At 39.8% G+C, this 25,830-nt stretch overlaps 1 long non-coding RNA gene across 1 annotated transcript; it reads left to right on the top strand.

The window, feature by feature from the left end:
• Window positions 1-13,132: 13,132 nt before the first annotated feature.
• Window positions 13,133-24,378, top strand: LOC144589544 (uncharacterized). The gene is made up of 2 exons (XR_013545711.1): window positions 13,133-17,340; window positions 18,483-24,378. It is a non-coding gene; the product is annotated as an uncharacterized LOC144589544 (long non-coding RNA).
• Window positions 24,379-25,830: the final 1,452 nt, after the last annotated feature.

The following is a 25,830-nucleotide window of genomic DNA, read 5'->3' as shown; positions in this document are numbered from 1 at the left end:
ACATTAGGGATTGTGGGGAAATATAGGGAAAGAGCTTGCTATAATGCATGGATCAAGTTATCTTTCCCAGACTTGGCGATTATGCTTCAACTAAAGATCCCATCATTTGTATCAGTGTCTATGATGGCTGAAACTCTGGATTTGTAGTTCAAAATTTATGGAAGGCATCAGCTTAGAGGGACGTGGTGGCGCTGCGGGCTAAACCACAGAAGCCTGTGCTGCAGGGTCAGAAGATCAAGCAGTCGTAAGATCGAATCCACGCGACGGAGCGAGCTCCCATCGCTTGTCCCAGCTCCCACCAACCTAGCGGTTTGAAAGCATGCAAATGCGAGTAGATTAATAGGGACCACCTCGGTGGGAAGGTAACAGCGTTCCGTGTCTAAGTCACACTGGCCATGTGATCACGGAAGATTGTCTTCGGACAAACGCTGGCTCTATGGCTTAGAAACGGGGATGAGCACCACCCCTTAGAGTCGAACACGACTGGACAAAAAATGTCAAGGGGAACCTTTACCTTTTTACCATCAGCTTAGAGAAGGTTCTGGAGTAAGCAAGGCAGAGAAAACAAGGAACATGACACCAAAAGTCTGTAGAGTGTGTGGTTTGGGGGATCATGACGAATCAGCATTAATTTCAAAGTTCATTTTGAAAGTATCCATATCTTCACTTTGTTCTGGCCACAATTTCCATTTTTACATTTCAATTTTCATTTTGAAAGTTCCATATCTTCACTTTATTCTGGCCACAATTTCCATTTTTCAACTTGTTCTTGAAATCATTCAACATATTTATTTATCCATTTAAAACATTTTTATCCTGCCTGACTCCTGAAAAAGGACCCAAGACAGCTTACTAAAAACACAATTTTAAAAGCTAAAACAGTGAATTATTCAAATATCAAATAAGAATTAATAACATTCTATTTAAAATGTTAGGTAAAAGAAAACCAGATATTTAGAACCAACAAAATCTGAAACGTCCCCCAGATTTTCACCAAGAAAATCCTGCTTGAAGAGAAAGGTCTCCACCTGCGTGGAAAAGCATGAGATGGATGGGGTATGCCTGGCCTGAGGGAGGGAGTTCCAAAGTCTTTCCCCTTTGCCTTCAAAGTATTTGACTTCACTTGCTCTAATTTGCCTTCAAAATGATTTCCACCATCCTGGCACTTCCTTATAGCATAAAAACCCATTTTCCCACAAAGCAGAAGTGGACTTCTGGTAAATTATAGTCACTGTTTCCAAATATTGGGTATGTGTATATGCAGTGGGTGTGGCTGTTGATAGATCTCAGGGAAATTGGTCCTAGACCTCCAAACTGTGTCAATTCAAGGGCAGCTTGTGGATTGGACTGATTCTTTTTAGCCAAAATATGTAAAACAAACAGCTTGGACAACAACCTGGTTTCTTGCTGAAGCAAGCAAGCAAGCAAACAAACAAATATTACATGCAGAAAACGGTATACACCACTGAACTCTTTATTTTCTTCTTCAAGTAGCAAGTAATTTAGTGGTGGGTTTTTTATGGCATCAGGTTCCAATGAGCAAAACAGATTTATAATCAATATTGTACTTCTCTTTCTCTATTAAGCAGATTTCGTGCTGTGGGCCTAAGCAACATTGAAAGAATTAAAACTAAAGAGCATTTATAAACACTTCAAGGCAGCTACTTATTTCTGAGTACAGTCAGGTTGAAAAAATAAAAAGAAAGTGGCTCCAAGAGAGAAAGCAAAAGTTTTTAAAGGCCATTGTAACCACCTCAATAGACAAGGAGAAATTATTGTTGAGTATTCTTTCCCATCTGATTCCAGATATTGTTGTACTGCAGTTCCTATCATCCCATACCGATGCATATGTTGGCTAGACAAGATTTGAATTACTCAGCTTCTAGAGTATCATACATTCCCCACCCTTGTCTTTAAACACTTTGAATCAACCCTTGATATAATCTCTTGAACTAGTAACTATACAATATTCAAGGAATTGTTGTTATGACACTCACTTGGGGCCCTTGAATGTTTCATGTGGATTCAGCACTGCATTGCATAACATTTAGCAGAGCACTGCACATACGTATGGCACAGCGAAATGCGGAATGACAGATTATAATACCTACATCCTCCTGGACTTCCCATAGATCTTGTTGAGAAAATGAAATTTGGCCAACGTTCACATTAAGTATGGTTTCCTAGATAGCTTAGTGGTTTAGGATTCTGGCTGCAGAACCAAGAGTTGGGAGTTTGATTTCTCATTGTGCCTCCTGTGAGTACAGCCAGCTTGTAAGCAGCACAGTCTCAGGATACCAAGGAGTACTCTCTACCTGGAAAACCCTGAAAAGCATTTCCATAAGCCAGAATTGATTTGATTGCACATTGATTATAGGCTGGATGGATATCTCAGTGGTTTAGATATCTGGCTGCAGAGCCAGAGGTTGGATTTAACTTCTGACTATTCTCTACCTAGAAAAAAGCCTGGAAAGTGTCACCATCAATCAGGATTAACTGGAAGGCATGCAATTATTATTTAAAGATTGCTCTATAGAATGTTAGAAGCAGAATGTTCTAAACAGCATATAGTGGGGAAGTGAGGAAGAATCGTGGGGATGACAAAAGAAGCCTATGGCCCATGATGAAAGCCAACAAAATGCGAGTTTTTAGGGAGGCGGAAAATATGCAGTAAACTATCTGTTTCTTTGTCTTGATTTAGGCTGTCTTGACTCGGCAAAACACCTCAGCAAGGGATTGTCAAGCCTCATGAAGTTTAGGACTTACAGTGATAGCAAGACGGGAAACATTTTTCCCCTTCTCAAAGTGGAAAAACTCTAGCATCCATTTTCATTGGGAAGTGAAATACAGACACTGCAGGTAGAGAACTAAGTGTCTGATTGCACAGAGCCCTTCTGGTGCTTCTGATCTTTCGACGTCCATACAAAAACAAAAGTGCAGCCAAGATCATTTGGCACAACTTGTATTCCCATTACGATGTTATTTCTGTTATTGGTACAAAAATCATTCTCACTCTCTTCTCTGGTTGAGCATGCTACAAAATACCTCTCCTTCTCATGGGGAGAAATCAAGTGCCAATTCTTCATCCTCAGGTACCTGGACAAACAAGAATTTACAAGCTGTGGAAGCCATTGGCAAGCCCATAAAGATAGTATTTGACAGTTTTTCTGGCAAGTGCATTTTTCACAAATAACAACCAAAGTTAAAGACGATTTTAATCTGGCTATCACTTGTTTGTGCCTAACCAAAGGGCTGGCTAATACTGCCTTGACTATTGAGAGTGTTCTATGAGTAACGTGTGGTACATAGGGAGGGAAAATCATTTTCTGGGATTTAGCTGTTTCAAAAATGTCACCTTTTCATACTTTCCAAGGTTCAGTGAGAGAAGAAATCTCTTGAGTATTTCAACATTTGCAAGGCTTATGAGACAGTGGAATGATGGATGCACAAAACAGAACATGTATTTTAAAGTGCAAATGGTGGAAAATGCCTATAAGTAAAAACAAAAAGAAAAAAAATGTGCACACATGCTTCAGTAATGTGGGGCAAACGACATTACATTAAAATGTGTATGTTGATGCATATATTAAGAAACTTGTAAGTATTGAGCCCTGATCTTTCACTAACATGAGGAAAGGAATGTGTAGAATGTGTTGTTAAAATAAATATGGAAAACAAGAACAGGGTGGCATTTTTCAATGATTTTAAGTGTATTTATTGTATTATAATTTTACCCTCACTTCACTATGATTTTTTATTTTCACACCTATGTATTAATGCTGCTATTTGCTTTTTTATTACTCTGTTTTTTGTTTTGTTATTTGTTGTAAACTGCCCAGGGTGGCCTAGGCTGCCAGATGGGCGGTACATAAATAAAATAAAATAAAATAAAAACCAAAATGCAAGCAAATGTGTGAGGATTTCAATGCAGGAAAGTAGAGGGGAAATGCCCACAAAAAGCCCCATGGTATTCTGAAAAACAATAACAAAAAATTGAGAGAGAATGTTCACATCCCTAGGGTACTGAACAGCACACCAAAGAATGAGTTAGTAGTACCACTCCTACTGTGGCATTCATAGGCTGAGCCAATTCTGAATCAAGTGAAGAGAAATTCTCCCTGATGCTGTAAGAAGGTGCTTGGGAGAAGAAAACATAGTTTTTCATTTCTTCCATTTCAGCAGAAAAGCCTGGAGAGTTTTAACATTTCCACTTTGTTCTTCTTTTTCCCCTGTAGAGTGCCGTAAGACTCCCTAAGGAGAAATAGTCTTAGAAGGATTTTGTGCCACGGTCTTCTTCCTGAACAGGCAACCTATCATAATCACATTGTGAGAAACATCTGAAAAGCCAAACTAGACTGGATGCCCTCACACCTTCCTCAGTACAAGCACATTGCTGCTTTAATTCTAAACATTTCATGGGCTCACTTTGGTAAAATGAAGCAATTCATGGCAATTCCTACTCATTTCCATGTTTTTCTGTACAAAATCTTAGGAAGCAGATATCCCTTTGGCTTCCATTTTTTGTCTGAATGGGAGGGGGGCGGCAAGCAATAAGAGAGATGGGCAATTATTGTAACTACTGTACCATGTTATCCCATTACAGCTAAGTACAAACATTTCTGAGCTTTTCCTTCCAAAATGTCATGTCACACAAGACCTGGATTACTGCTGAAATTTTTTAATCTTCAGAGTAGAGAAGGCCAACAATTTTATAATGGGATGTAAGCATTGATACTCTATTGCTGGTGACAATGCCACAGCTTTTCAGCTTCTTTTATGGCAGAAGAGGCAATGTGTATCTGACATAACACGTACGGAGTCATTTAAAACTACATTTCCAGGAACTTACTATTAAATATATATTTGTAGGAGTTTGTATATCCAAGAGCAGGCTATCTCTGCTGCTTTGTATTATTCAAAGTAGAAATGCCTCCCCCCCCCCCTTTTCATGCTACCAAGTCACATCTACAAAGAAGCTACATTGTCATAATAATACAGACTCTATGGCTAGCATATGGGATTCCGATTTTAAAAAGTGTGTGTCCAGGAATGAGAGGAGATTTTGTTTATATGGGTGGGAAAAGCTAAGCACATCTTCCTCTTATGCACACACATACAAGGAGGTGCTGATAAGCATTGAGCCTTTCCCAGAAAAAATTGAGCTAGGAAGCTACAAATTGCAGGGTGTATTGGCCAATTTGTCTGTATTCAATAGTGCAAAAATCAACTACCTATGATTTTAATTTATCTTTCACGTTCAGGTTCAAAGTGAACATATCAGCACCTCCAGAAAAGTTCAATGTGGAAGAGCATATGACCATAAACAAGTTCCTGCTTCTCCAAGGGAAAGGTGCAAAGTAGATCCATGATGAAATGTCACAAACTATGGGTGACAGTGGAACTTCATATGCAACAGTTAAACGTTGGGTTGTAAGTTTTAAAACTGGCCATTTCAGTGTTGAAAGGGAGAAACCCAGTGGAAGGCCTGTTTCCATCTCTGTGCCTGCAAATGTGAAAGCTATCCATGACATGATCATGGAAGGCCACCAAATATCAGCCAAAAGTATTGCTATATATCTGAGAATAACACATGAGAGAGTTGGTGCCATTATCCACAGCGACTTGGAAATGAGAAACTTTTGACAACCAAACAAAAGAGGAAACATGTACTGTAGAGTCATCAGTGGCTGTTTTGGAACATTTTGCAAGAAATGAGTCAGATTTCCTGGGCAAACTGGTAACTGGTGATGAGACATGGATCTACTGTTATGATCCTGGGACAAAGAACAGTCTAAGGAACGGAGGCACAAAGAAGTTCCGAGTGCAAAGGTCGGTGCAGAAGCAAATCGCAACAGTGTTTTGGGATAAGAAGGGAGTTCTGCTGGTGGACTACCTCCAACAGGGTTCAACCATCAGTTCACAATATTACTGTGCTTTATTGACGACGTTGAGGAAAAACATCAAGGAAAAACATCAAGGAAAGCTCTCCAAAGTTGTTGTCCTGTTGCATGACAACACCTCGTCACACACTGCAGGTGAAACAATCACAAAACTACCTCCTTAGGCTTTCAAGTGATGTCCCATCCACCCTATTCTCCCGACCTGGCTCCTTCTGACTATTATCTGTTCCCCAAACTCAAAAAACACCTAAAGGGACAATGATTTGGGAGTGTTCTGGAGGCAACTAATGCTGCAAATGAATGGTTACACCAGCAGTTGGAAGAATTTTATTTGCAGGGACTTAAGAAGCTGAAGGACAGATGTTGTAAGTGCATTGACTTCCTGGGGCAATATGTAGAATAGTGTGGCAGTTACAGCTCCCTAGCTCATTTTTTTTTTCTGGGAAAGTCTCAATACTTATCAGCACCCTCGTATATGCACAGTTGAGTTCAGTCATTACTCACAGCTGACTTTTGTTTAAGAAATGGGGGAGAGAAAAGGAAGCATTGAGAGAGAGAGAGAGAGAGAGAGAGAGAGAGAGAGAGAGAGAGAATTATTCAGTGCCTATGATTCCATGATAAAATCTTACTTGACCCTCACTCAAAAGAGTAGTTCAACATTTCATTCTGAACATTAGTGTCCATCCCCTTGCTCACTTGACTGTAATTATGGAGCTCAAAAGACAATCTAGGCATTGTACTTGAAACCTTTTTCATCCTTTCCTTATTAACACTGAAATAGGTTACTCACCAGAGAATTATGAAGAATGGTACTGCTGGAATGTTTGTGACTATCAGACAAAGACCCTGTTTACATGGCTTTCTATATGCATGTAGTTAAGATGCATGCATGCATGCATGCATGCATGCATGCATGTATGTATGTATGTATGTATGTATGTATGTATGTATGTATGTAGATTGAGATAGAAGACCAAAGTCCAGCTGAAATGCATGTGGGACTTCCTCTTTGCTGATGATGCAGCTGTTGTTGCCCACTCTCCTGAAGAGCTCCAACAACTTATGAATTGTTTTAGCAAGGCCTGCCAAGATTTTGGACGAACAGTCAGCCTGAAGAAAACATAAGTCATGGGCCAGGGCATGGACTCACCTCCCTCTCTTACCATCTCCACGCAAGAATTGGAGATTGTTCACAATTTCATGTATCTTGGCTCAACAATCTCTGACACTCTCTCTCTAGATGTCGAGCTGGAGAAATGCATTGGCAAAGCAGCTACCATGTTCTTTAGACTCACAAAAAGAGTATGGCTTAATAAGAAGTTGATGGCATATTCCAAGATCCAGGTCTATAGAGCTTGCGTCCTCAGTACACTTCTGTACTGCAGTGAGTCCTGGACCCTTTGTGCACAGCAGGAGAGGAAGTTGAACACATTCCGTATGTGTTTTCTCCAACACATTTTTGGTATCACGTGGCAGGACAACGTTCTAAATAGAGTAATCCTAGAATGAGCTGGAATTTTTAGCATGTATACCTTACTGAAAAAGTAATGTCTACATTTGCTCAGGCATGTCGTGAGAATGGCTGACAGTCAAATTCCAAAAGATCTCCTGTATGGAAAATTAGTGCAGGGAAATCGCCCCAGAGGGAGACCACAGCTGTGATACAAGGATATCTGCAAGCAGGATCTAAAGGCCTTAGGAATGGACCTCAACAGATGGGAAACTTTGACATCTGAGTGTTCAGCCTGGAGGCAGGTGGTGCAGCATGGTTTCTCCCAATTTGAAGAGACACTTGTTCAGCAGGCTGAGGCAAAGAGGCTCTCCCGAAAGAAGCAAAATCAGGGAACTGGACGGGAGACAGATTGTATTTGTCTTCAGTGTGGAAGGGATTGTCACTCTCGAATTGGCCTTCTTAGCCACATGAGACGCTGTTCCAAGTCCTCCATACAGAGCATGCTACCATAATATCTCGAGACTGAAGGATGCCTAATGCAATCTAAAATGTACGTGTATATATATGCCTGCGTTCCTGCCTGCCTGCCTGCATGTATGCCTGGAATTTCTTGATATCTATTCACTGTGGAGTCACTAGCAGGTGATATTTTGTTTTCTAACCAAGATTTGCTCCATGGTTTTGTGACACTTGAACAATAGACTTGTAGTATATTCATAATACGTCAATGCTTTCCCCAAAACTGCTCCAATCTCTTAGGTGTTTATTTCACTCCCCTAGTCTTCTCATCTCACAAGAACCATGAGGGCAGCAGTGATGGAATGTGGTTTCTTCTGGTTTGGTTCTGTGATTCATCAGGTCATTTATGGGCCTTACCGCTTTAGGTTGTCACAGCCTTGCTTGTCTGCTTTCTTGTTTATTGTAAATCAGATTTACATCTTGCCGTTCCTCTAGTTAAATCAAAGTGGAGGACATGTCTCTCTTCCTCTACACTTGATTCTCAAAACAATTCTGCATAAAGCTTAAGATAAACAAGCAGAGAGCCTTAAGTCCAAAACCAATGATCCAGAAAAACCCAAACCTTATTTCCCACTGACTGCTGTCATTTCCATTGTAGGGGACATCCTCACCTCATGGAGACACGTTTCAGTGAACCTACTTGCAAAATAAGCAAATGACTGAACCAAAGAGAAAACAAAAAGTAACCCAGTTGATGATATACATGGAACTTGAGACATGTTATACATGGAACCTGAGAACATGCAATTTCGTTGAGATGTACATATTTGTGTTTCTGGACTTAAATTCACTTTATCTAATTACCAGCAGCTATGTTGCCTAGGAATTCTGGGAGCTGTATTTCAAAGACATGACAATCCTTCAAATTTTTGTGTTTATAAAATGTTAGAGAATTATCACAGTGTGTGTGTATAGAAATCTCACCTAAAAATGAAAATTATTTTACAAGTGTGGCACGCCATCAGGTTGGGTTTTTTTTTTGACATAACTGTAAAACTGTCTTCAATGCATTACTTGCTGCTTTGAAAGTATTGTTGTGCATATAGAACATAAAAACAATGCAAATAAATAAAGCTTGTACGATTAAGCAAGCTGATGTTTCCTGGAACAAAAGACTTATATTTTGGTACTCAGATGAATTCTAATAGGGTTGGCTGTTGTAGGTTTTACGGGCTGTTTGGTTGTGTTCTGAAGGTTTTTCTTCCTAACGTTTCGCCAGTCTCTGTGGCTGGCATCTTCAGAGGACAGGAGTCAGAACTCTATTTCAATATTAGGAATAAATTTAACAAATGGAGAGGTAGTAGAATTTTGTTTGGTTCCTTTTTTCATAAGAATTTACCCTACTTTTTGAGTGAAAGGAACTTCAACTTTTAAAAATTCAAATAGGAGAGAAAGCAAAACTGACATATTCATCCATTTCTAGATGGAAACACACTTTTTGTTTATTTGGTTTCACACATCCTGCTAATCCTGCTTTTATCTCTCAGCTCCTTCAGCTGTCCAGCTGGACACATGTTCATTGCCTCTTATAAGCAATAACCACTAATAACCAAATAATAGCCAATAACATAATCCTTTGCCCTCCAAATAAAAGGCAGAAGCTTATGACATCATTTCTTGATTTCCAGATATCCTGTGGCAAAAGCTTTCACTGACTATAGCCCACTTTATCAAAACAGAAACTCAGAACTTCATACACAAGAAGCTCAATAAACATTTATCTCCAGTCATATTTTGATGGCTTTGGAGAGCATTTAAAATATATTGGAGGGTATATTGACTGAGGTTTAGATGAATAAGGCCAAAATCTCTCATATACTTCTTAGAGGCCACCAGCAATAGAGGACACCACCAGCCCAGGAGTTGGGACAATTTTTAAACTGAACAGAATGGAATGTGAGGGAAAATATCGTCATACAGTGGGGTCTCTACTTAAGAACGTCTCTACTTAAGAACAATCCAACTTAAGAACAGCTCCATTTGCTAAATTTTGCTTCTACTTGAGAACAGAAATCCAAGATAAGAACAGGAAAAAAAAACTTTCCTGCTCTTTTTTTAACCTTAGGTCATCTTAGGTTAAAAAAATATTCTCCCCCTAGTGGTAGAGTACGTATTAACCAGCTTTGCATTAGTTCCTATGGGAACTAATGCTTCAATGTACGAACACACCTCTACATAACAAAAAAAAAACAGCCAGAACGGATTAATTGGTTTTCAGTCCATTCCTATGGGAAATTTTGCTTCAACTTAAGAACGTTTCAACTTAAGAACAGCATTCCAAAACGGATTAAGTTCTTAAGTAGAGGTTCCACTGTAGTTTCTATGGACGGAAAAGAGCAGATACGGATTAAATGGTTTTCAGTGCATTCCTATGGGAAATGCAGATTCAACATAAGAACTTTTCAACTTGAGAACCACCTTCCAATACGGATTAAGTTCTTAAGTAGAGACCCCACTGTAATCATATCTTCTGTTCTATCTTTCTCATGAATTCTATCCACCTCCCCAAACTTCACTCCTCACTGCTCTACTTGGGAAATACCAAGTGCTTTGATTCCCTCGCCCTCCAACCAGGCAGACTCTTCTGTGCATTCTCTCGTTCTCCTTCAAAGTGCTTAGTCATCTGTTACATTTGACCAGTCAACATAATCTACCACTTTCTTTGGCTCTGCAGAAAAGGAGATTATCGCCTACATTTCACTGCTTTTTTGCTTATTGAAAGTTCTGTAAAGGTCTGATCATACTTGCCAAACAAAAGGACATTAGCTAGGCTTAAGCTGTGGCTGGAGTTCTCGCCATTAAAACAGCAGCAAGGGCATTATATGCCAGCCAGCCATTCACAGGGAATCAGTATTTCAGTGCTTAACAAGGAGACACCTAAGAGGTTTTGAAATTAAAGTTTCTCAGAAAACAAAGATGCATTGTGAATGGAAACCAGGAGTAGAAAGCATCTTCTTCACAATACAGGTGGAGAAAGAATAGCTGAATTGGTGATAGGCTTGTCAGCACTATTCCAGAGAAGATTGAAAACACAGAAAGCCATCTCCCTCCCCCATGGTGGGAAAGCTAATGTCAAGGACATTGTCCAAACTTACCTCTTTTAAAAAAAATAATAATAGAACATGGCCATGAGATGAATTAGCACTCAAGAAAAGCCAGTGTCTCTCTTTCACCTTTTGATTTACACTTGGCTGCAAAAATGTTAAATGAGATTGTGTGCAAAGTGATGAAAAGTCTTCGATTTCAATAGGACAGTTTCTTTTGCCATGAGCCGCTGCCTGAGATGAAAAAATGACCACTGAAAGACCATCTTTCTTCTTTAAAAAACAGGTACACAAAGGAGTCATTGGAGGGTGGCCCACTAAGGGGGTCAGCACTCATGACTGCCTTTTGGGTGGGTCATCAAGCTGTTTCCTTTATATTTCAGGATCAAGATGGAATAAAGAAAGGGCTAGAGTGCAATGGAGACCAAACAAAGATAGAATCCTCTAGTGCAGTGGTGTCGAACTGTGGCCCTCCAGATGTTCTTGGACTTCAACTCCCAGAAGCCTTCAGCACCACCTCTGCTGGCCAGGATTTCTGGGAGTTGAAGGCCAAGAACATCTGGAGGGCCACAGTTCGACACCACTGCTCTAGTGGGACCTTTTGTCACAGTAGAAGTATAGTTTTATGATACAATGTACATATTCTCTACACTATGCATTCTAATGACAGTGCAATATTGAGCTACCTCAAATGCTTTCCCAGCTTTCTTCTGAATTTTCATTATAGGTGAGCTCATTTCTTTTATTCAACTTTTGTGCCATGGTCCCCAGATATGCAATGGTTTCTGGTTGTTGTTTTATGAGTGGAAACAGAAGCCAGTAAATCCTGTGATATAAATGTTGAAGCATTAATTTAGTCACTAAGTCACCACAGTTTGTGGCAACCTATACATTGATTCATAACATAATATCTACTGAATGAGCTTATTGTAGATATTTCATTCCCTTTTGTTGTGCAGAAGACAGGGTTGTAAAGAATGTCCTGAATTATTCGGCAAGAGTCTGATTGGTTTTTACTGTTTATGGAAATGAAATTTATCTGTGGCACCTGCAGTAATTCTGCTTCCATGTGCGGTAAACAGCCATAGGATTCTGACATTCATTCTCATTGATTTAGGCTATCCTAACTCAACAAGACGTACTGATCAGGAATTTTCAAGCACTGCAAGATTCCTCATCTCCAGGTGAGAGCAAGAAAGATTTGTTTGTTTGTTTGTTTGCTGATCAATGTTTCTGAAATTTGAACATTGTGCAAACCTAGTGTCTGTTTCCATTGGGAAACAATGCACATGCACTGTATAAATAAAGAAATGGCTGATGGATTGCTTAAAAATTTGTAAACAGGTCCTGTGATGCTACTAATCCTGCAAAGTCCATGCCACAAAGCATTAGTCATCATCAAGTTAAATTAATATTATGAACTCAAGCCAAATTACTGTAATTTTCCTTAATTTGTGCAAGAGAGAGAGTTCTTTCATTGCCAAGAACATCACAAAAGACCTTGCCCTTGTGAAGAGATTAATTTTTAAGTTCTTTGTTTTTGCATTTCATTCTCAGATCCAAAACAGAAGACAGAATTTGCAGTAGTTCATCTGTCCTCTTAAGAATCTTATTTTTCCCTTCTTAACTGATAAAAAAATGGCTAGCATGTGTCTTGACCTACCTTTCGCTAAATAAATGCAGGCTAAAACACATGGATTTTTTCATGATCACACATTCTGAATGTGCTGATAGAACCAGAAGACCTTCCTAACACCTCTACATACTTCAGCTGAGGTGTCTTATTTGTATATGCTAGTCAGGCTGGACAAGGTAGGGTTTGTTTCTCTACTTGGGCTTGACTGACTGTCATCTTTTCCATCTGCCACAGATAGCCTGCTTCTCTTAGCAGGTGAGCTCTATCACTAAAACACTGCTGGAATGTTTTTGGACAACATGTCTCTGTGTGCCAGCACTCACAAGAATGGTCAGATGATACATTCCTATTCTGGTTCATTGAATGAGGCTGTGCTGGTTTATGTTGTGATTTGCTTTAACCAAGGAAAGCATTAATAATAGGGCCTTGAGGCAAAGAACCCCAAAGAAATGCTTGTCTTAAACTCTGCAAATTCTCAGGTGTTTTTCTATATAGTTCACCTGCTCATTCACTCTCTCTGGGACTGTCACCAAACCAACTGATAAACAGTCTTGTATAAGGCCATGATTTGCTCTATCACCGAGAGTTATGCTCAGAAGAGGAGGGTTATTTGGACATACCTTTTAGCTGAACTGCTTGTAGCTCCTTACTATTTCCTTTCCCAGTGTCAAGACTCTTTTAAAGACTTTTCTTTTAGGTCTATAAGTCATGTCCATTTCTTTTTGTTCTTTGGGGAAAATAATGAATTCCCCTTAGGGTGGAAGAATTCATTGATTCTGAAGTTCTGGATTTCAGCAGATCTGTAGCTCTTTGAATGCATTTGAGGGCAAAGTTGCAAAAAAATCCCTCTGTGGATTTTCAGAGGGAAGTTGCCCCATTGTAGTTTCGCTGCTTGAAATTGTTCAAGTCAGATTGACAGAACTTCGTGGAGTAGCTGAATAGAGTATGTGTTTTTGTTGTTTGTGCACCACTGCACATCAAAATATCTGGAACTACTTGAAGAACTTTTGAGGAAGTGCTTTCACATTGAAGAAGCTTAAGTAAACACCCTCTAGGAGCTGCCCACTCCTTCGTTCTCTCATCCTGCCAATTATGATTGTTTTTGAAAGAACTCCATCTACCTAGCAGCACTTTATTGAGGGATTGGTATGGTTATTATTTTTAACATGAATTCATAAAAACCAATGCAGAAAATACATGCACATAAGGGAAATCTGAGATTTTCACACACAATGATTTCAGTGTCACCAGGAAGCTTGGGAAATATTGAAAACATGATGTAAGCATAAAACAAGTGAACTCCACAGAGGCGCTTCGGAATTAAACATATCAGATACTTTTAATTTCCATTAATGTTTTCAACCGACCTAAAAAGCAAATACAGTGGTGCCTTGCATAGCGACGATAATCCGTGCAGCAAAAATTGCTGCAATGCGATTTTGTCACTATGCGATATTAAAAAGCCCATAGGAATGCATTGAAACCCCTTCAATGCGTTCCTATGGGCTTCAGACTCACCTTTAAGCGAAAATCCTCCATACGGCGGCCATTTTCGCTGCCCAATAAGTGAGGAATCCATCCCAGAAAACAGCGGGCGGCCATTTTTTTTACCCGGTGGCCATTTTGGAACCGCCAATTAGCTGTTAAAAATCATCATTTTGCGATGATCAGAAAGCGAAACAGGGTACCAATCATCACAAAGCGATTTTTTCCCATAGGGAACATCGCAAAGCGATCGCAAAAGCGATCACAAAAAGTTAATCGCTATGTGATTTCATTGTTAAATGGGGCGCCCGTTAAGCGAGGCACCACTGTAATTAGAAAGTCAGTAAACAAAGCAATTGGCAACTTGAGACCAATCTATTATCTTAAATGAGTGGCCATGCATCATCCATCATTAAACCAGATGTGTGACATGATGCAGCTTTTTCTTCCATTGTGGATGCAGCCACTGGAAAATGCAGGATAAGATAACACAAAATGATGCTTTCAGTCACCGGATGTTTTATGGGTGGTTTAAAACAATGGCCAAAATCCTGTTGCCTAGTTATGTTGGCATAACACAAACAGTATAATATTTCAAAGCAAATTGTTGTACATCAAGAAACCATTGTATGACTCAGCATGCAACAGCTAATGATTCTGGAGATTTCTTAATCTGAGATAATCTACCTCCAAAGGTTACACTTTTTGCATAATGTCACACTTCCCCAGCTCCCCTGTTTGTTTTCCCTAACACCCAGGTTCGCCTTTGGGCACGACTTTTTCTTTTCTTCCTTTTTATGCTACCACCAGAGGATATTCTCCTCGCGGTACCAAATATGAATAATGGATCAATGCTGTCAAAAATAACAATGTTTATTTATAGGTTAATAAGTAAATCACATAAGGAAAATCATGGATGGTTTTGTATTATTCATTCATTAAACGTGCTTTGGACTTTAGATATGTTTACTTATATAAATTCACTTTAATCACGGTGTTACAATATTCAAACAGTTTATTTTATTTCTTATTACTTTTAACTCCTTCAGTTCTCAAATACACCAGCTTTCCAAGTCCTTGTCCTAATCCTAACCTGTCTATCAATGCTTTCAGTCCCTCTATCTATCTATCTATCTATCTATCTATCTATCTATCTATCTATCTATCTATCTATCTATCTATCTATCTATCTATCTATCTATCTATCTATCTATCTATCTATCTATCTATCTATCTATCTATCTATCTGTCTGTCTGTCTGTCTGTCTGTCTGTCTGTCTGTCTGTCTGTCTGTCTGTCTGTCTGTCTGTCTATCATCTTCTCTCTAACCTTCCAACTGCCCTAACTGTCCCAAACTGTCTTTTTCTTCTCCCCTTGTTCCGTTGGTTCTACCCCTCCTGTCCTGTCATAGGCTCCCACGCCAGAGCTCTAACCTGATGGACAGGAGTGATGTGTGAGCTGTCTGTCACACATAGCTACTCAAGAAGATTTCAAGGAAGATCTCCCTTGTGCCTGACAAGCTGAATCAAGTTTTATTTACAGATGGATAGACATCTGAAGCATCTTGCAGTCCCTGAATTGATTGGCTCTCAAGAAAAGATTTTGAGGAAGTCCAAGTGTTCTAAAAGTGGAAACATCTAAGTTACACATTTGCTATGGTCCTCCCTCCCATTGTTGAGACCTCTCAAGGGTTCCCATCAACAAACATGCTAGAGGAGAAGTCAGAAAGACATCACTCTTTTTATATAACAAGGCACACACTCCCTACAAATTTTGTATGTGAGTAGAACCATGCCTTTAGAAACACAAAATGTATTATTCTGCTTGTACACAAGTATATGGTGAACTTTCACCTTGCTGAAAAAAATACTGCCTTTTCACCTGTTGCTAACTGGCTGGAAGTGGTAGGAGGTTTAGCATCTCAATTTTTAGAAGAGGTTTATTCAGATTTGGTTGGTCCCATGCCATTATCCGCAGGCAATAATAAATATTTCCTTACCTTTACAGAGTCTAAAAGTAAATATACTTATGTATATATACTTAAAAGTAAAGATGAGACTCTTGAAAATTTTAAATGTTATATAGTTGCCATTAAGAACCGGTTTGGTAAAGCCCCTGTAGCATTACGTACAGACGGAGGAGAGTACTGTAATGCTGAGTTCAAGAGATTTTTCGAACAAGAAGGGATAGAGCATAGAGTAACTATACCTTACTCTCCACAACAAAATGGTTGCTCTGAAAAGCTAAACCATACATTGCAGGAAATGACAAGATCAATGCTAATGCAAGCTGGATTACCCAATTCCTTATGGGCGGAAGCGGTAGTTACAGCAACTTATTTGCATAACAGAATTCCTAGTAGAATAACAGGTAAAACACCATTTGAACTACGGCATGGAAAAAGGCCTGGTTTGAAACACATAAAAACTTTTGGTGCAAGAGCATATGCACATGCCCCAAAGGAAAGAAGGGGAAAATTTAATCCTCGAACTGAAATAGGAATCATTGTTGGGTAGGAGGAAAGGGTATAGAATATGGAACCCTAAGACTTCTGAAATTGAATATTGTAATGCACATGTTGATGAGAATTTTGTAAGGTATCAGGTAAATGAATCCATAATGACAATTGACCCACAGAGTATAGAAACTGTTTCGGAGGTATTGGTTGATTGGTTATCTGCAGAGACCATTGGTGAACCAGCAGGTCCATCTTCTGAAAGTGTTACCGAAACAGAAGGGGAAGCAGAAACTGGACCAGAAGAAACAGAAATAACAACTTCTGTAAGACGGTCAGAACGGATTAATAAAGGGAAACAACCAGTAAGATATGGATATTGTGAAAATCTACATATGACAAAGGAACCAACAAACTGAAATGAGATTATGAAATTACCAGTTTCAGAGAAAGAGAAATGGATGAGAGCCATGGAAGAAGAACTCCAATCTCTAAAAGAAAAATTTATATACCTTCGGGAAATGTTGAATATGTTTGATGTTAACATCAGCAGAATTGATCATGGGCTATGTAATCAATTATGTAACCAAAGTTGTATCCATGTTACATCTTGAGAAGGGGTGTTGTAATATTCAATATGTAACATGTCTTTCTCTTTAATGGATAACCTTGTAAGGAACCTCATGTGTTCCCTGTAATCAATTAGCCTTATAAATGTAGTTTGTTTCACCCTCTATCTCCACACCCTCCCTAGGACAGTGCGAAACTACGAGCAAGGCAGAACCTTTTGAGTTTGCCTCTTATCGGCGTTACCTTGACTGCTGTTGCTTATTTTGCTCAATTATATGGTATGTAATATGTTTTAGATGTTATGTTTATTAATAGGAATTCCCGTATACCTTTTCCCTAAGAGTCTAAGATAAGTTGTTTTAAATATACTTTATCTCAGTGTCTTGGCAACCTCCTTTAATACATATATTTTTTCAACAAGGCCAAGGCCCACAAACATACTATGCCTGCATAGTAATGAGATGGTTTGGTGTACTTCTAGAAATTTGAGAGCTAAGTTACCTATGGGAAGGGAAAAGGGAGTTATTGTGAGAAGAAAACTGTACTCTCGTTTGACCACAAATGGAGGAACTGGGAGAATTTCAATATGAAACTTAGAAATTCAGACTTCATGCATCAGCATGCACACTAGAATGCATGTCATGCACATAAAATGTGTTTGTTAGAAAAAAAGACACACCCAAATGCTTGCATTTGTTTGTTTTTGGAAAAAAATATAGAAATGTGCAAGACAGCCTTATGTTAAAGAAGTCTATGTGCAAAATGTTGGTATATTAGACAAAAATTAGCACAAAGTACACATGAATGTCTGGCATTTAAAAGGGAATCACAAATTGATGTGTAAATGGGATGAAATGAACTTCGGGAGAGGAAGAAACAGAGAGAAATTGACCAGAGTCAGACTTTGCTTTTCAAAACTTTCCAGCCCTCATCAGTTCTGGATGGATGGGGTTTGAAAGATTTGTGATGTCTCTGCCAAATTCATGCTAGGGATGGTACTTCCAGAATCCCAGGGCTTCCAGGCCCAGAGGTTGCCTGGAAATCCTCCAGGAATATTTCTAAAGGTAGAAGAGAAGAAATCAGGAGTTTTAAAAAGATAGGCTTCATTCCATGTGTTTCAGCTAAGAAGGAGGAGGGAACGCCCTCTCAGGCCCACTGCTTCCTGCAAGTCATTCCAGTGCTCCATGGGGAGGATAGATGCAATAGAGGGAGCCTCTCCCTCAACTATCCTAATGTTCCTGCTACAGTTGAAGAATGTCCGTCTCCCTTGAAGCGATCCACCTCTGAAGAAGCCACTTGAAATGGTAGCAATGTATAAGGTATTAGTGAGACCAATGACAAAAAAGAGGATCTCCTGACTTTTCCAGTGAGGTTGGCATCAATGAGAGTAAGTGGCTTTTTCTCTTTTCCTTCTTAGCAGAAATGTCTACTGATTTTGGAAGAGAAAACTCTTGCCCATTCCGATCTGTCCCTACTCTCCTGCAAGAGATTCTAGCCAGTCCACTGGATTTAGGAAGAATTCCTAAGGATTTTATTTGATGAAAACATAAGAAGGTACCAGTTATGTGTAAGTGTCAGTGTTTATGTGAGTGAATGACTTAATAGGTGGGGGAGGTACTACTGAGTCTCTCTCTCAAACTTTATTTGGATTGGCCATTAGAGAAGTAGGCGTCACTGTATTTTTCAGCTTAACTGTATTTTTCCCAGTTTCACCTGCCTCCTTTTTCCATTCTTGCTTTGTATTAGATTGCAAGACCTTGTGTTTCTTTCTTGCATGGAAATTCATACAAACCTTACTAATACATTTTCGCCTAGTGTACGTATTTGGTGAGAGCCAATGTAGTGTAGTGGATAGTGTATCAGACTGGGACTCAGGAGACCTGGGTTCAATTCCTCATTTACTGTAGAAACTCATTGGAGGGTGGGGATGGTAAACAGCTCCCTTAACATCTAGTTTGACTTAGAAACCCTACTGAGACACAATGCCACATAACAACAACACATACTTTTGGTACATATTTTTGTATACATTGTTGCTAATTTTTTACCACTGTCTCAAAGAAGTCTGTGCACATTATGTTTTGGAGCATCCAGAAAACATGACATTTGGATGATGCGCAATACATTTTTGCAAGCGTTGTGGACCCGGACAATTTATGTCAGAACTTGCAAGGACTGACTTAATCAAGCATCCCTGAGTGGGAGAGGGAGAATAAAGAAGAAGCTAGAATTTACAATGAAATACATGCTTTTGCTTCTCTACTCATATGCAGTTGCTTTGACACACAGAATAGTTTTAACCACAGCTAAAATGAATATTCATAACACTGTTTCGTATGCCAGCTGTCTTCAGTGTTAGCCGTAAACCTGCAGATTTGAGAAGCCTGATGATATTTGAACTATTAAGAATGACTGACACATTCTGAACATAAAGTCATTAAAATGAACTGCTTGGTCAGTTTGAAAAAGAAAAAGAAAAAGCGGGAGGGCTTAGTGTATGCCTGGTGTGACAGCACAATATGATGTATGGCATTACTTAAAGGATGATTAATGGGAGCTGCAGAGTGTGAGGGAATAATCAAATTCTTAACATCATTAGATGGATATTATGCAGAATAGGAGCCTTTACAAACCAATCTAAAGCTGCATCTTCCCATGACTGCCCCCCCTTACACTGTGGGGTTTCTTGTTCAAAAAAGTGTGAACCAAGATTTCTTATAAACATCAAGAAATTTGATAGATATAGATGTTCATAGCAAAAAAAATATCTGTATATCTTTTATTTCAGGTTCTTTTGGGAGGGTGCCTTTTTCATTTGTTTACTTTTTGTGTACCAGTCTTCATTTATACAAAATGGGAGTTTTTCATTTTGTGTGTGTTTCCCCATTTGTATTTCCTTGCCCTCCAAAAGCCCAAAAGAACCTTTAAAAACTACTGCAAAAAAGAAGAGATGAGGCAACAGAGAATCAATCTACTCCACATGCAGGCAACAGTGTAGGAGAGAAAAGAATTTCCATACCTATGCAGGCACCTACACAGTTACTGGCACCTTGGCACAGTGACAAAGTGTACCTCTCTCATCTATACACCCCATAAAAGCAAACAAAACAATCCCAGCTGCTTAGCACAGTTACAGCTGAACCAGAAGGAACCTCTGACTGGGCTCCAGGTCCTTTTACATATTCAAAATTCCTACTCCCCACCAAGACATTCTGATCTATTACTGACAGTCTTCATGATACTCTTTGATTAAAAAAAAAAGAAATTCTCAAGCAATTTGATGGACAAAGGATAAAAGGACACAAAAAGTTGCAAGAAAGAGGGAACATGAAAAAAAAACCGGAATCTTTCATGTGTCCTTCTTTCATAAACACTCACCAAAAATAAAACTAATCTCTCTCCCTCTCTCTCTCTCTCTCTCTCACACACACACACACACACACACACACAAAACTTACATGAAAGAGAGTCTCTCTTGCATTTTGGCAGGTTTTTAAAGACAGGAAAGACCCTTCTCTGGTGGCAGATTTATTTGCACTGATGGTCACAGACAGCTGTTCCGTCATTTTTTAAGAATTCTGATAATATTCAATAAATGTTATGGATGGGGGGGGGAACCCACCTCTGAGCCTTGCTCAGTTTGATTCACTTGCCCTAGTGGGGGGGGAGGTCAGCAGAAAAGATGAGGACATTTTTCAAGTCAAGCTGAGATCTCACAAGGTATTTTCCCACCCCCTTTCTCCTGCTCTGGACAGCCCAGCCCACCCCCATCCCAAAATTCTTGACAACCCTTTTCATCCCTTTCATGTCCACTTATCTCCATAGCATTGCACCATCAACATCCCTCTGTCTCTCTCCCCTCTGTTGTTAGCAAGAATAATTTTGGGAATTTTAGTTCCTTAGCAAGCTCCTGTTCTCAACTCCATCCTGGGTCATTCATTTTATATCTTCTGCTGTTGCTCCTAGTCTGCTCAGAGGAAGAAAGAGAGGCAACAGGTCTGCAGAAAGAAGGGTTAACTTTGGTGCATTGTGAAAGGTGCAGGACTTTCTCCTCCAATCCATCTGTGGTGGATTTTGAGCAGATAGAAGAGGAAATTTGGGGGCTGGAAGGTTTGGGTTCAATTTGGACTTGACTCTTCTAACCCTTTTAGCCTGGCTTCACCAGACTCTTGCAGACTCTTATTAAAATTGGTTTCTCTTCCCTAATAGGGTTAATGTTGCTGTTGTTGTTCTTGTGGCTGCTGCAGCAGCTCTTGTTCATGTGATTTGTATCCCATTCCTTCTCCTAAGAACCCAGGGCAGCTCCCTAAAAACATGAAATTTAAATCAAAAGATATGACTATCTAAAATTACCAATGTGGAGGTAGAGACTGTCTTGAACCAAGCAGAGAGGCCACCTTACCCCAATTTTAAAGGGGACTTCTTCAATCACAAGCCATCTATGTTTTATTTTAAAAATGGTTCCTGAGCAAGCAGTAGACTCTGGCATCTGAAAGAAGACTCAGAGATCAGTGGTAAAGTACACTCCTAGCATGTTGAGCAAGTCTGAATACAGCCATAGCATCTCCAAGAAGTGCTAGGGGACACTCTTGTCTTGAATGCCCTTCAGAGACAGTTGTGTTTAGCCTAAATGTTACTGAGCACGATGGACCAACGTTCTGACTCAATATGAAGACACTTTCTGTGTTAAGGAGATTATGTATTGTCCTTATGGCTGGAGAAGTGGGCTGCATTTTACGAAGGATGCCTATCAGTGCATTTTGGAATGGGAAAACAATCTGCATTCATTCCCCCTTTCCGTTATCTTTCTTAATCCATTGAGATGAAAGTAAATGCCAGCTTTTCATTTCGTAGTTTTAAGTGCTCAAAAGTAAATTAGCAGGTGGCTAATGAGTTTACCTCTTGTACAAATGCGATGATTGCAGATTAAGCATAGATGGAAGGATTCACGTGAGCAGAAAAGGAGGGGCACCCAATCTATCACTGGCCAAAAAGCACAGACTTCACACTACCAGGAGGCAAATCTCGTTAAAATAATCCTGCACAGGATCCATTTGTTATTTTGTGGTTACCACAGCCATCTCCTTTCACTGCTCTTCTGCTTCAAGCTACAAACCCAGTCTTTGGCAATGCATATTAATATACTATAAAGCACAAGGAAATTAGCCACTGCTTTGATTTATATTTTCATTATTGTTTCTTCAGCTTGTCCCCTTTCGTGATTACAGTGTGTTCTGATTCCCTGTTAGAAGACTATAAAAATAATTGAACCTGCAATTTACAGTAATTGTTAGTCCCAAATAGCTCACAGAATCTTTTTATAATTGTGAGAAAGACATATCTTTGTATGTGTACCTAGAGGTAGGGCTAAAATAAAGCAGTATTTATGGACATTAGATGTTCAAGAACAGTGCAAAATTTGGTGGAGGGGGTAAGAAAGGATGAATTGTAAACAAAGGCAGAGAAGAAAATGAAGCAATCAAAGCTTGCTAAATTGTATTGTGTGTAGCAGGTAAAAATCTAATAAGCTCTAAGTGTTGTTTTTATCTACAACTTATTTAGTGTTTAGTGAACCAAAATGTGTGTGTGGGTTTTTTTTTTTTTTGAGTACAAATCTGAAATTCAACTTTTGAATAATAATACCTTGCTATTGTGAGTAATGAAAATTGATACTGTTTTTAAGGGATCCACTATTTATTCATCCAAAAGGTAGTCTACCATATAGAAGAATTACTCTGCATACGACATTACCAAGTGTCCTTAATATTGCAGTGTATGTAGGAGTGGGAAGGATGTAATATTTCTGTCCTAAGACTGCAAAACTCACGACACTATGTGACACTGAGAAACTGGCATGTTTGAACACACTGAGAATATGCAAGGATGAGAAGGTGTATAATTTCTTCTGTTTCTTGTACTGGAAACAGTGTGGCAACACAAATGAGATTGCCCCAAATCCAAAAGACAAGGCAAACCTTTTGAATTAGGTAAATGGCTATTCGGGCAGAAATCCCGAAGATTTCCCATGTAAGCATTTGGGTGGGGGGGATGTGTTCTGCCTTCAGACAAATGTGTCCATATGGCCCAAACTGGAGTCAGCCTTGACCTTCCGGTCCAGACTGCCAATTGAGTTCCTATACTGGAAGCGTGCTGTCCTACCATACAGCATACCTCTGCGTCACAAATAGCTGGTATTCCTAGTCCACCCCATCTGGGCCTCCAAACCCAAAGTGCTCAGCATCTCCTGGGGTCTCCAGCTTCCCTCCCCTCATCTAAACCTCTGCTGCTGCCATTCTGAGGGGTGTGCTTGACACCCCTTGGATGCCTTCTTTGAAACTCAGCTAACCTTTATCTTTAGCACAACCCACCACGACATAGGGACTACTTAGTATGTCCCATGCCCCCCACCATGCCAAAAATTTTGGCCCTAAGACCCCCTTGCAGATCCTTTATGAACATCATTTAATTGTCATTTAGTCGTTTAGTCGTGTCCGACTCTTTGTGACCCCAATGGACCAGAGAAAGCCAGGCCCTCCTATCCTCCACTGCCTCCCGTAGTTGTGTCAATTTCATGTTGGTTGCTTCAGACACTGTCCAGCCATCTCATCCTCTGTCGTCCCCTTCTCCTCTTGCCGTCACACTTAACTAACATCAAGGTCTTTTCCAAGGAGTCTTCTCTTCTCATGAGATGTCCAAAGTACTGGAGCCTCAGCTTCAGGATCTGTCCTTCCAGTGAGCACTCAGGGTTGATTTCCTTTAGAATTGATAGGTTTGTTCTCCTTGCAGTCCAGGGGACTCTCAAGAGCCTCCTCCAGCACCACAATTCAAAGGCATCAATTCTTCGGCGGTCTGCTTTCTTTATGGTCCAGCTCTCACTTCCATAGGTCACGACAGGAAAAACTATAGCTTTGACTATTTGGATTTTTGTTGGCAAGGTGATGTCTCTGCTCTTTAAGATGCTGTCGAGGTTTGCCATTGCTTTCCTCCCAAGAAGCAGGCCTCTTTTAATTTCGTGGGTGCTGTCTCCATCTGCAGTGATCATCGAGCCCAAGAAAGTAAAATCTGTCACTGCCTCCATATCTTCCCCTTAAGTTTCCCAGGAGGTGATGGGACCAGTGGCCATGATTTTAGTTTTTTCGATGTTGAGTTTCAAGCCGTTTTTTGCACTCTCCTCTTTCACACTCATTACAAGGTTCTTTAATTCCTCCTCACTTTCTGCCATCAGAGTGGTATCATCTGCATATTGGAGGTTGTTGATATTTCTTCCGACAATCTTAATTCTGGCTTGGGATTCCTCCAGTCCAGCCTTCCGCATGATGTATTCTGCATATAAGTCAAATAAGCCGGGGGACAATATACAGCCTTGTCGTACTTCTTTCCCAATTTTGAATCAATCAGTTGTTCCATATCCAGTTCTAACTGTTGCTTCCTGTCAGGAGATAGACAAGGTGGTCAGGCACTCCCATTTCTTTAAGGAATTGCCATAGTTTGCTGTGGTCCACACAGTCAAAGGCTTTTGCATAATCAATGAAGCAGAAGTAGATATTTTTCTGGAACTCTCTGGCTTTCTCCATAATCCAGCGCATGTTAGCAATTTGGTCTCTAGTTCCTCTGCCCCTTCGGAATCCCGCTTGTACTTCTGGGAGTTCTCGGTCCACATACTCCTGAAGCCTACCTTGTAGGATTTTGAGCATAACCTTGCTAGCGTGTGAAATGAGTGCAATTGTACGGTAGTTGGAGCATTCTTTGGCACTGCCTTTCTTTGGGATTGGGATGCAGACTGATCTTTTCCAATCCTCTGGCCACTGTTGAGTTTTCCAAACTTGCTGGCATATTGAATGTAGCACCTTAACAGCATCATCTTTTAAGATTTTACCAACTGGAATGTCATCACCTCCACTGGCCTTGTTGTTAGCCAGGATGTCTGGCTCAAGGTCAGCAACTATATTGTCTGGGTTGTCCAGGATATCCAAATCTTTCTGATATAATTCCTCTGTGTATTCTTGCCATCTCTTCTTGATGTCTTCTGCTTCTGTTAGGTCCCTCCCATTTTTGTCCTTTATCTTGTTCATCTTTGCACAAAATGTTCCTCTAATATCTCCAATTTTCCTGAACAGATCTCTGTTTTTCCTTTTTTGTTATTTTCCTCTATTTTCTTGCACTGTTCATTTAAGAAGGCCCTCTTGTCTCTCCTTGCTATTCTTTGGAAATCTGCAATCAATTTTCTGTAACTTTCCCTATCTCCCTTGCATTTTGTTTCCCTTCTCTTCTCTGCTATTTGTAAGGCCTTGTTGGACAGCTACTTTGCTTTCTTGCATTTCCTTTACTTTGGATGGTTTTTGTTGCTGCCTCCTGTACAATGTTACGAGCCTCTATCCAAAGTTCTTCAGGCACTCTGTCCACCAAATTGAGTTCCTTAAATCTGTTCTTTACTTCCACTGTGTATTCATAAGGGATTTTGGTTTAGATTATACCTGAGTAGCCTAGTGGTTTTTCTACTCTCTTCAATTTAAGCTGGAATTTTGCTATGAGAAGCTGATAGCAAAATTGAAGCTTAAATTGAAGAAAGTAGGAAAAACCTATGAACATATCTAACCCCAAATCCGAAAGATGCACACCATCCTCCCTATATAACTCCTGCTGAAAAACTAATTTGAGGATGGGTGACGACCAACCTTGCAGTACTGCCCTACCAACCTCTCAGATAATTCTTTTTTTTTTTTTGCCTTGTTGATACACCTAGGGTTGTATGTGTCTCTCCACACCAA

The sequence above is a fragment of the Pogona vitticeps genome, chromosome 5, assembly GCF_051106095.1.
Source record: "Pogona vitticeps strain Pit_001003342236 chromosome 5, PviZW2.1, whole genome shotgun sequence".
NCBI lineage: Eukaryota > Metazoa > Chordata > Lepidosauria > Squamata > Agamidae > Pogona > Pogona vitticeps.
The sequence above is the reverse complement of the archived record's forward strand: the minus strand, read 5'-3'. Positions and strand labels throughout refer to the sequence as shown.